Source organism: Hemitrygon akajei, chromosome 9 (genome assembly GCF_048418815.1).
Source record: "Hemitrygon akajei chromosome 9, sHemAka1.3, whole genome shotgun sequence".
NCBI lineage: Eukaryota > Metazoa > Chordata > Chondrichthyes > Myliobatiformes > Dasyatidae > Hemitrygon > Hemitrygon akajei.
The window spans coordinates 26993909-27006220 of record NC_133132.1 but is presented as its reverse complement, the minus strand read 5'-3'; the positions used below and the strand labels follow the sequence as shown (position 1 = coordinate 27006220).

General features: G+C 42.0%; 1 protein-coding gene across 1 annotated transcript in view; it reads right to left on the bottom strand.

Moving 5' to 3' along the window:
* rab35b (RAB35, member RAS oncogene family b) overlaps positions 1–12312 on the bottom strand; it is an 88546-nt gene that overhangs the window by 25024 nt on the left and 51210 nt on the right. The window lies entirely within an intron of this gene.

Below are 12312 nucleotides of genomic sequence, written 5' to 3'. Positions count from 1 at the left end.
GGCAGTGCAGACATGAGCACAGGGATGTAATGGAGGAGCTTGGGATACTGGCCAAAGCAATCACATTGCCAGAGATTCAATCAGGCTGCCTTTTTTAAAACCAACTACTGGTTTCATGGTTGAATTAAGTAATGCTCTCTTTTTTGTCCAATTAAGTGAAGTCAAATTCCTTCACTGTTGCATTGGGATTTGAGCTTGTGATAACAGCCCAGGTCTCAGGATAACTAGCTCAGTAATTAAAACCAAAATGGAACCATTCCCAGGGAGGAATGGATGTCTCCTATGCAAATTAGCTCCTCAGTACACTGCAAACATTTTCTATGTAAATCAGATCTTGAATAAACTACAGACACCACCTCTTTAATTAGATCCTAAGTGTATTGTAGCCGGCACAACAGGGCCAATTTTGTTGTCAAAAGCAAATGGTGAAGCTAAGGAACTCATTGTTAATTAAGCTTAAATGGTGTAACAACTTTTGGAAAGGGCAGATCTTCAAATAAATATGAATATCTAAACAGTGGTGTACCAGTTGTTCTGCTGCACTGATTGCTTTTTATAAGCAGTGTTGCTGTTTTTGCCTGGTAGGTATGGATTAAGCCTGAGGTTGATGAGTAACTACCAGCATTTTAACAATCTAATCAAGCGTTAATGACTACCAAGGGACTGTAATGATAGCGAATAACATGCCATTGGATCTAATTTTATTGGTGATCCTTAATGCTCTGTCAAAACTGCAAAGTCTAAACAGAGTTGAAACCCTACGAATTTAGCAAATGAATGAGAAATCCAGTTGCGTTTCCCTGAACCATCCGTGGGAGGTGACGCAAAGTTCGAAGTAAAAATAGATGTAAGTTAATAAATAGAATCTGCAGGTGCTTTCTCCCCCCCCCCCCCAAACATACCTTTCATAGTTAGAGATGTTTTTCCCTTTGTTTTCTATATTTTGGCTCTGAGAAGCAATCAGCAGTGATGGATGCACAGCCACACACTGTTGATTTCAGTGGAAGCCCGACCGGCAGCAATCCCTGAGCTGCTGTCATGTTGTGGTGTCAGCAACAACCAGAGAGGGAGGTGCAAGCAGCCAGCCACCATTTTGCAGGACAGGCAAAAACTGTAATGCTGAAAAATACCTCAACTCCTCCCAAGATAACAGGAAACATCATCTACATCTGGTGACTATGACTTTCAGAACATAAAACATTACAGCACAATACAGGTTCTTTGGTCCACAATGTTGTGCTGACCTTTTAACCTACTCTAAGATCAATTCCCTTCCCTCCTACATAGCCCTCCATTTTTCTGTCATTCATGCACCTATTGAAGAGCTTCTTAAATGTCCCTAATGTAACTATTTGCAGCACCATCCTTGACAGCACATTCCATGCACCTACCACTCTGTAAAAAAACTTACCTCTGACATCCTCCTACACTTTCCTCCAATCACCTTATTGTTCCCTCCCTCATAATCAGCAGATTCTTGAATCTGCCTTGCAATACAATGAAGAAAACAATACAATGAAAAAAACCAAAATACCACAAAACAATTTGAAATTAAAATCTGTGCAAGTAGCACTGGAGGTTGGAACCTAATCCAAGGAGTAAATGCATAAGGATTACGTGCTGAAATGCTAAAAGGGTAGGGAAGAAGCACAGATAAACAGGCTCCATTTGTAACTCTTTAAACTATGGCCAAAGGAACAATTCCCAGCTAACTTACATAACACCCATATCATCACAATTTTTAAAAACAGAAGGCAACAGTGATAATTTACTGAGGCATTGCTCTCCTCTCTGCTGCTAAGAAGACTTCTTGGATCTCAGTCTGCCTTTTAGACCATCACTGGACAGATTTTTGCAATCAGGCGGATCCAGAAAAGAGAGCTCAGAACAACACTTACATGGCTATTGATTTGATGTTCTTTAACATAGCTATTTGAGAGGCACTGTGAAAATTTACATCAAAGTCTGGTACACAAATAACTTGACCACTGTTTTAAGTATCTTCCTCAATTAACTGACTGCATCCATATGGCGGATTTACTTTGAAGCCCCGTGCCATCCAAACTCGGGCAAAACAGATAGTGGTACTGTTGCCCTACCCTCTTCTCCATTTTCCAAGCAGTTGTGGAGGTGTCAGTACAAATTCAACACCAGATTGTTAATGGCCAAATTCACTAGCCATTAGCAATCTGGTGTTGGACTGAAAGCAACTTCAACTGCTCACGGCCCTGTAATGCAATTACACTGACAACATTGAGCAAATTCCATAAGATGACTGCGCTCTGTTTACACACACAGAAAGACCCACAGAGTCCTTAACTATATCTGTGATGCTCTTAGCAGATTTGAGCTACCCCTAAATTTCAGTAAAACAGAACTTACCAGCCTTCCCCCTTCACTCTTTTTCCATTCCTCATTCTGGCTCCCCTCTTACCTCTTCTCACCTATGTATTATCTCCCTTAGTTAGGTGCCCCTCCTCCTTCCCTTTCTCCCATCATCCACTCTGCATCTCCCATCAGATTCACCTTTTGGTAAAGATGACGCTGGTGAGACACAGCAATGTTTTACAGGCAGCAAACAAAACTACCTTTTCCATTAATTACACTTTTTTCTGGACTATGACCACTGCAATCCACAGACTTTGGAATCATGGGGTATCTTTGGAAGACACGCAAAATGCTGGTGGAATGCAGCAGGCCAGGCAGCATCTATATGAAGTACAATCGCCATTTCGGGCCGAGACCCTTTGTCAGGACTAACTGAAAGAAGAGATAGTAAGAGATTTGAAAGTGGGGGGGGGGGAGGGGGAGATCCGAAATGATAGAAGACAGGAGGGGGAGGGATGAAGCTAAGAGCTAGAAAGTTGATTGGCAAAAAGAATGCACAGCTGGAGAAGGGAAAGGATTATGGGACAAGAGGCCTAGGGAGAAAGAAAGGGGGAGGGGAGCACCAGAGGGAGATGGAGGGCAGGTAAGGAGTGATTGTGAGAGGGACAGAGAGAGAAAAAAAAGAGAAAAGAGAAAATGAATAATAATAATAATTTAAATAAATAAATAAATAGATAAATAAATAAGGGATGGGGTAAGAAGGGGAGGGGGCATTAACAGAAATGAGAGAAATCAATGTTCATGCCATCAGGTTGGAGGCTGCCCAGACGGAATATAATGTGTTGTTCCTCCAACTTGAGTGTGGCTTCATCTTGACAGTAGAGGAGGCCATGGATAGACGTATCAGAATGGGAAAGGGATGTGGAAATAAAATGTGTGGACTCTCACAGCTACCTACTATTCCCCTTCCCACCCTGTCTCTTCCAAAAATACCATCCCCTTCTTGCAATTCCTCCATCTCCGCTGCATCTGCTTTCAGGATGAGGCTTTTCATTCCAGGACAAAGGAGATGCCTTCCTTTTTTAAAGAAATGGGCTTCCCTTCCTCCACCATCAACTCTGCTCTCAAATGCATCTCTCCCATTTCACACACATCTGCTCTCATCCCATCCTCCCGCCACCCCACTCGGGATAGGATTCCCCTTGTCCTCACCTACCACCCCACCAGCCTCTGGGCCCAACATATAATTCTCCGTAACTTCCGCCAACTCTAACGGGATCCCACCACCAAGCACATCTGCTTTCCACAGGAATCGCTCCCTACACGACTCCCTTGTCCATTCGTCCCCCTGATCTCCCTCCCAGCACTCATCCTTGTAAGCGGAACAGGTGCAATACCTGCCCTTATACTTCCTCCCTCACCACCAGTCAGGGTCTCAGACAGTCCTTCTAGGTGAGGCAGCACTTCACCTGTGAGTCGGCTGGTCTGATATACTGCGTCTGGTGCTCCCGGTGCGGCCTTCTATATATTGGTGAGACCCGATGCAGACTGGGAGATAGTTTTGCTGAACAACTGTGCTCTATCCCCCAGAGAAAGCAGGATCTCCTAGTGGTCACACATTTTAATTCCACGTCCCATTCCCATTCTGATATGTCTATCCATGGCCTTCTCTACTGTCAAAATGAAGCCACACTCAGGTTGGAGGAACAACACCTTATATTCTATCTGGGTAGCCTCCAACCTGATGGCATGAACGTTGATTTCTCTAAATACGTTAATGCCCTCCCCTTCTTACTCCATTCTTTATTTATTCATTCATTCATTCCTTCCTTCTTTTTTCCTGTTCTATCTCTCTTTTTTCTCTCTCTGCCCCTCTCACCTCCTTGCCTGCTCTCCATCTCCCTCTGGTACTCCTCTCACCCTTTCTTTCTCCATAGGCCTCCCACCCCATGATCCTTTCCCTTCTCCAGCTCTGTATCCCTTTTGTCAATCACCTTTCCAGCTCTTAGCTTCATCCCACCCCCTCCGGTCTCCTATCATTTCAGATCTCCCCCTCCCACTTTCAAATCTCTTACTATCTCTTCTTTCAGTTAGTCCTGACGAAGGGTCTCGGCCTGAAACATCGACTGTACTTCTTCCTATAGATGCTGCCTGGCCTGCTGCGTTCCACCAGCATTTTGTGTGTGTTGCTTGAATTTCCAGCTTCTGCAGATTTCCTTGTGTTTGTATCTTTGGAAGATGTGCTTTTGAACCATTTGTATGACCTGGCGATTTTGCAGTGTTCTGAAAGATTCAGTGAACTGAACTCTATAGCCCCAAGTGGCCATTGCTGAAATGGACTTGGTGATGGGTCAAAGGTGTGGGGTTTGGGCCTGAGCGCAAAAAAATGAAACAGTGCTGGAGTGGACTTGTTGAGGCAGATCAAAGCAACGGGTCCAGACCAAAGAGGTCAACTGATGTTTGGCCAACTTAATTAAAAAAGATCAAGGCAGAGGTTGAAAGATGAACCAGTATTCAACTCACTAGTTTGTGAGGTTTACTCACCTCAGTGCCAAACTGGCTCGGTGGTTTGTAGAATCGGGTTCCTGGATTGCTTCACTCACCTCAGTGCTGAGTATTATTATGTTCTAGGACTCAACCTTGGCTTAGCACGCAAGTACAATTGTGAGGAAAGCAGAGCAGTGCCTCTACTTCCTTAGGAGTTTGCAAATATAACATCTAAAACTTTTGACAAACTTCTATAGATGTGTAGTGGAGCCTATATAGACTGGTTGCATCACAATATCTTTGAACGAAAGATCCTACAAAAAGGTAGTGGAGATGGTCCAGTCCATCACAAGTAAAGCCCTCTTCACTGTTTAGCACATCCACATGAAACATTGTAGCAGGAAAGCAGCATCCATCATCAGGGACCCCCATCACCGTGGATGTGCTTTCTTCTCACTGCTGCCATCAGAAAGAAGGCACAAGAGCTTCAGGACTGACACCACCAAGCTGAGGAACAGTTATTACCCCTCAACCATCAGGCTCTTGAACAAAAGTTAATAACTTCACTCAACTTCACTTGCCTCATCTTCAAAATGTTCCCACAACCTACGGACTCACTTTCAAGGACTATTCATCTCATGTTATTGATACTTATTGCTTATTTAATTATTTATTTCTTATTGTATTTGTACAGTTTGTTATCTTTTACACATTGGTTGAATCCCAAGTTGGTGCTGTATTTTATTGATTTTGTTTTGGCTATTATTCTATTATGGATTTATTGAGTATGCCTGCACAAAAATGAATCACAGGGTTGTACATGGTGACATATGTGTACAGTACTTTGATAATAAATGTACTTTGAGCTACCTCAGTGACTGTGGCCAGCAGCTATTGGGTTCCTGGACTGGCTTCACTCACCTCAGTTCTGAACTGGCTCTCAAACTTTGGTCTCTCCTTCAGGGTCTCTTGGTCTCACGTTCTACTGTTATTTGTTTACTTTTTATTGTTTGCACAATTTGTTCTTTTTTCCCCCACATTGGGTGTTTCACAGTCTTTGTGTGTTTTTTTTAAAATGGATTCTATTGTGTTTCTTTTGTGGCTGCCTGCAAGACAACAAACCTCAAGTTGTATATAGTATACATACTTAGATAAGAACTGTACTTTGAACTTACTTTTTCTTCAGCCCTTTAACTTTTCATCTATCAACTCCCAGCTTTTCACTTCATATATCTCCCCCCTATCCACCTACCTTCTCTCTCATCTTCCAGCTTTTATACCTTCTCCCCTACCACCTTTTTATTCTGGCTTCTTCCCCCTTGCTGTTCTGAAGGAGGGTCTCTGCCTGAAACGTTGACTCTATTCTTCTCCATAGCAGATCCCCGATCCATAGAGTTCCTCCTGCATTTTGTGTGTAACTCCACCAGCCTGCTTCCTGTCATTCATTATTCCCAGTGAAAGACAAATAAGTAACAAGCCCATTTGACTGCCAGCGACATTTCCAGAGGATGTTTTCTCTTAGCAGCTCTGCAATATTTTTGAGACTGTCCTGCGAATCATATGGCTGCCTAGACAGTCAGATGTATCTAGTCATATAATTTCAGCTATGAAGCGTGTAGGACGGGCTAGATGATAGAACTGCTATTTTGCTGATTATGTTTTTAAACAATACTTGAGGGAAACATTTCCACACACAAAAAAAATTAATGATGATTTGGCAGTTCTTGGACACTTCCTCCAAAACCCTCTTCCCCAACTCAGCCAGTGAACTGTTCACACCCTAGCCATCCATATTAGGCTTAGTTTAAGTGATATGAAACTGGCAGAGAGCATTAATTGAAGTTTCCCCCCCCCCCCCTCAGAACTGTCTTGTCAGCTTTGTCCATTAAGGCAACATAAATGTATACTTAGTCCATAACCTAAAATAAAAACAAACAAGTACTTGGGTCACATCCATAGGAGAGGGAACCACAGTTAATACTTCAGGTCGAAGGCCCTTTGTCAGAAATGGGAAGGGGAGAAAAGCAGCTCATTAAATAGCTTGGTGGGGGGAAGAGGAGGAGAGGCTGGGGTGCAAAACCAAACAAGCCAGGAGAGACCATGAAACGATTAAAGAGAATCCAAAGGCATTTTATACATCATCAAAAGCATGAGATTAACTAAGGAGCAGGTCAGGTCATTGAAGGATAAAGGATATGTTCTTGGAGATGGAGGATGTGGCTGAGGTCCCAAGTGAACACTCACATTATTATTTACTAATGAGGACATGTGTGGAGTGTGCTAATATAGATAAGGAGGCATTGTTGGGTCTCCTAAAGAACATTAGAGTCAATAGTTCCCCAAGGCTTGATGGTATATAACCCAGGCTATTGAAAGAAGCAATAGATGAGTTTGCTGGGGCCTTGACCAATACATTTGTGCCCCCTCTATCTCCAGAGGAATGGCAAGTAGTTCTCTGGTAAGATGGTGGCGCAATTGGTCTTAGCAGTCTCTCCAGGTCCAACTAAAGGTGTAAATATTTTTCTTGTGATCGTGAGACCCTGATGGACTTTGGCAATATAAAATACTGCAAGTCCGGTTCATTGGACAGACCGATGGTGGGAGACCATGTGGCTTCCATTGTTGAGTGGACTAGGCACTGTGTCTCACATCATGATGTGATGCGAGTCTCACATCAGTGGTAGGGAAGTTGCTGGGTAGGATTTATGAGCAAATGGAAAAGCATGCCTAATTGCAATCCAAGATGGTGGCACGACGCAGCTTGCAGCGGCCACTCCAGAGCTGATTATCTGTTATTTGTGAAGCGGGGTGCCGTGCGCAATCATAATCGGATGAAGAACGGACGTGGGAGCACGGAGGAACATCTGAAAATCTCCAGGAAGACCTTCTTCGTTGCTGCTGCTGTGAGGTCCAGGTCTCTGCTGGGAAGAACAGGCCCCCAGTCCTCGGGGTTGTGTTGCCGATGGCCATTGGTGGGGCCATCTTAATACGCTCAGCAGAGGATGGTGCTCGGAGAAGCTGTGCCGGAGGGGATGGTCGGAGGCTCGACAGACTCGGAGTCCGCTGTGGTCAGGTCGCTTTCATTGTGTGCTGCGTCTGCGAGGCTGAGTCGGGCGGCATTTTCATTGTGTGCTGCGTCTGCGAGGCTGAGTCGGGCGGCGCTGTGCGGGGGTATTCCCCGCCGGCGTGGGATGACAAGTCAATCGGGGTTCCTGAGGACTTGTGGAAACTGTGTGGTGGTTTCTTTCGAACTTATAGTCTTTTAACATCTTTGGACTATTTTTACTGTTCCCATGGTCTGCTTTTTATCAATTATGCTATTGTTTGCACTGTTGTAACTATGTGGTTTTGTGCAGGTCTTGTAGCTTTAGTTTTTGGTCTTGTTTGTCTGGTGGATTTGGAGCTCCTTTCCGGGGAACGTGCTAAGATGGTAGTGCGATATTAATATGCAGCAGCCTTTCCGGACTCTGGTTTGGGGATTGCCAAATGTTATGTGGATTTTCTGATGTAGTCTGTTTTGTCATGTGTTTTTGTGATATCATTCTGGAGGAACATTGTCTCACTTTTTAAACTGCATTGCATTTGTGGTTTCTAAATGACAATAAACTGAATCTGAATTAGGGACAGTCAGCATGGCTTTGTACAGAGCAAGTTGCATGTAATGATTGAGCTTTTTTTAAAAGGAGGTGACTGCAGCTAGAGCTGTGGGTGTTGTCCACATGGATTTTAGTAAGACCTTTTGCAAGTCCCTTATGGCATGCTCATCCAAGAGATTAAAATGTATGGGATCCATAATGTATTGACCAATCAAATTGAGAATTGGCATGACCTTAGAAAACTGAGCGTAGTGGTCAATGGGATTTATTCTGTTTGTAGGCCTGTGATTAGTGATGCTCCATGGAGATCCATAGTGGAAACTTTATTGTTTGTAATAACAAGTGAACTGGATGAAAATGTAAATGGTTGCATTAGTAAGTTTGCACATGATGCAATGATTGGTGCTGTGGACAGCAGAGAGGACTGTCAAAGGACATAGTGGGATAGAGATCAGATGCAGATGTGAGCAGAGAAGTGGCAAATGGAGTTTAATCTGGCCAAATGTGAGTGTTGGTCTTTGGGAGATCAAACGTACACTGTTAATGCAAAATCCTAAACAATGTTGATGTGCAGAGGGATTAATTTAGTTGGACATTTGATTCCTCATTTAATTAGTCCTGCACAACACAGTGGACCAAAGGACCTGGTCCTGTGCTGTGCTGTTCAACGTTCCATGTTGCCTCTATAGTCTCTGTCTGGGATGAACATGGGAATAAATTTTACTGTTTCTCTTTCATAGGATCTCTGTTCTCATTCGTTAACTATTCCCACTCACACAGTGAACAGATAAGCTTCTTAACCCCGTGGTCACCCAAGTTACAACTCTCAGACCACCTTCCTGTCAACAGCTCAATAAACTTTTCTCTTTTAATGGCTTTGACAAAAAGTCTTCAACCTGAACTGTTAACTGTTTCGTTTCACAGATGCAGCCTGGCCTGCAGAGTTTTCTAGCATTCCGTGTTTTTATTTTAGATTTCCAGCTTCTGCAATTTTTTTAAGCTTCCATTTACTAAGTCCAAGGCTGAGACCTGTACTATGTGTGAAATTCACAGTACGCAGTATTCTTGGTAATAATCCATACAGCAACGAGCACAAAACAGAAAAATGGTGCAATGATTGTAGTGCAGTCTGAAGTAGTGTAAAAAGAACTGTTAAAGTAAGAATAATGGAGGTAAAATTAAGAGTCCTAGAAAGTGGCAGCACCACTGAGAAGGGGATGTAAACATCATTGAAATGTTCCCTCAACCTATGGACTCACTTTCAAGGACTATTCATCTCACCTTATTGATATTTATTGCTTGCTTGCTTATTTATCTATCTATCTATTTATTTATTTATTTATTTATTATTTCTTTCTTTTTATATTTGTTGTCTTTTGCATAATGGTTAAATGCTTAAGTTGGTGCAGTCTTTCATTGATTCTATTTTGGTTATTATTCTATTATAGATGTATTGAGTATTCCAACAAGAAAAAGAATCTCAGGGTTGTATATGGTCATATATGTACTTTGATAATAAATTTACCTTGAACTTTGAAAGGAAAAGAAAAAAATCTCTAAAATGAGAAAGAAAAATATCAAGTGGTAGCTTACCATGGCTGTTAAAAACAGGATTAGAACATAACAGATTAAATAATTTTACTTGATTATGGTTCATTTGCAACACCAGCAACATACATTGGCTTACTGCTTTCACTCTGATACCATAGCATTGTCATGGAAACAGATTATTTATTCCTACACTGGCAACCAATAGGGACCCTTCAGCATCGACAACTTGCAATAGATATTTGCACCACACAAAATGAGGAAAGCTGTGCTGGTGTTGCTGATACCTGGTGGGCCAGAGATAGCAGGGAAACAATCCCTGCTGGATCCGTTTCAGCTTTGTACAAACACAGAAGCACCTTTACTCACAGGACAAGATAAGTAAAGGATGACCAAAGCAATGAGGCAATGTATACAAAGCAATATTTCTATGTTCTGTAGATTGGGAAACATGTTGTAAATCTGAGTTTGAGATGTGCACACTGATCTGTCATGTGTTCTTTGTAGTGGACCATTAGATAGATTGGCTGAATGGTTCTATACTTCTGAATCAACATTAAAGGTTTACGTTCACTGGCTAGATCATGTCCACCAGCTGACCTCTTACACCACTGCATGCGCTCTAAAACCTACGACCCTGTTTGAAGATGAATGACAAGTTTCTGTTTTACAAGCTGGCAGTCTTTGACATTGGCACCAAGTTGGCCAAAATAGCATAAAATTATCCGATCAAATTTGAAAATCCATTCTGGGTCACCAAATTTAAAATCTCCACCCCCCCCCCATTTACTACAAACAAACAAAAGAACTGAATATCAAGTAGTGCAATCAGTAAGGGAGAAAGATGAAACAACTAGTTAACTGCAATTTAAAAATTCAAGGACTGCTACTAAAAATTGCCCAATTTCTATCAACTTGTAGAATAAAAGGGTTTTATTGATGATATCCTCTGCAATTTAAAAACAAACATCTCATGCATATTAATTGTGTTGGCAAAATCTGTTCTTTGAGAAGTTTGCTGCTTACTCAAAGAACAGATAAAATAGGTTGCTCTGGTTAGCTTAAAGTAGCTACTTACTAAACTAGAACCAGGAGTACACTGGGTGGGAAGAAGCAAGGGAGGTAACTATAGAATGCAGAATGAAAAGCCAACATTTCAACAGCTGCAGATGTGTTGCAAATGCAAGACAAATGTACATTCAATGACTTTCACTACTGATCTGAAAACAGTGCTTATAAATAACAACAAGTGTATTTACTCATGCTGTAGAATGATGGGTGCAGTCAATGGTGCATGGTTTGAGGAGTCAAGTCAAGTTTACACATTGGTTGGAAAGTTGTTTTGGATTACAGCCCAGACTGTCAATTGATGGACTGGAGGTTCATAACCTGGGACTCTTCTAGGAACTGTCTGACGAGGCTAAGCATTCTGCAGCCGTACACTTTCCCTGCTAATCCAACAATGGCTGCTTGCAAAGCGACATAAATAAAGAAGGGCTATATGAGTGATTGCAAAATGGTGATGCATGTATACAAGGGCCAGCAAGTAATCTCGTATGTAAAACTAGGACTACTGGCACACTTGTATGCAATACAGGAGCAAGGCATTTAGTAATCCCACATCTTTGCTTGCTTGCTGCTATCCTGGTGGTTCACTTTAAATAGCACTCGTTTAAACATATGTAGGTTTTCATTAATTGCCTCCATCCTGTAATTGCCAGATAATTCAAATGTTAAATTCATCTTTTAAGTACTGTTCAAATTTTATACCCAGAACCAGTAATGATCTGCACTAATTGAATGGAAGTAACAGGCTGACATTTCTCACAGGCACGTTACTATGGCAATTGCCTGATGCAAGGTGGCAGGTCTCCAACTGGTGCTTAAAGGGCAAAATGACCATAAGATATAGGAGCAGAATCTCCTATATTCGGCCCATCAAGTCTACTCCAAAAGCCTTATCCAAAGAGATCTGCCAAATATCATTGTAACATAAAACAAAGTGATTTAAAAAATAATCACTTGTCCAATCTCCACTATGAGAGGAGTTAGTTCAATCAGGAGTATTCTTCTGTGATCAAATATCAAAGTGCTACAAAGATCTTTGATGTTTAAAATGGACTCTTAGCAAAGTGGCAGGACTTCTGCAGAATTAACATTTGCAGACCAAACAACTCAAGATATAAACTAAGAAATGTGTAAATGGACAAAATTCAAGAAACAGAACCAAGTGGCCATGCACCCCAAGCCATTCAATGATAACAAAGCTAGTTCTGTTCAACACCTACTTTTCTAATTAATCATCAGATTTCTCAACCCCTTTAACATCCAAGAACTAAAATAGTCAAAGTCC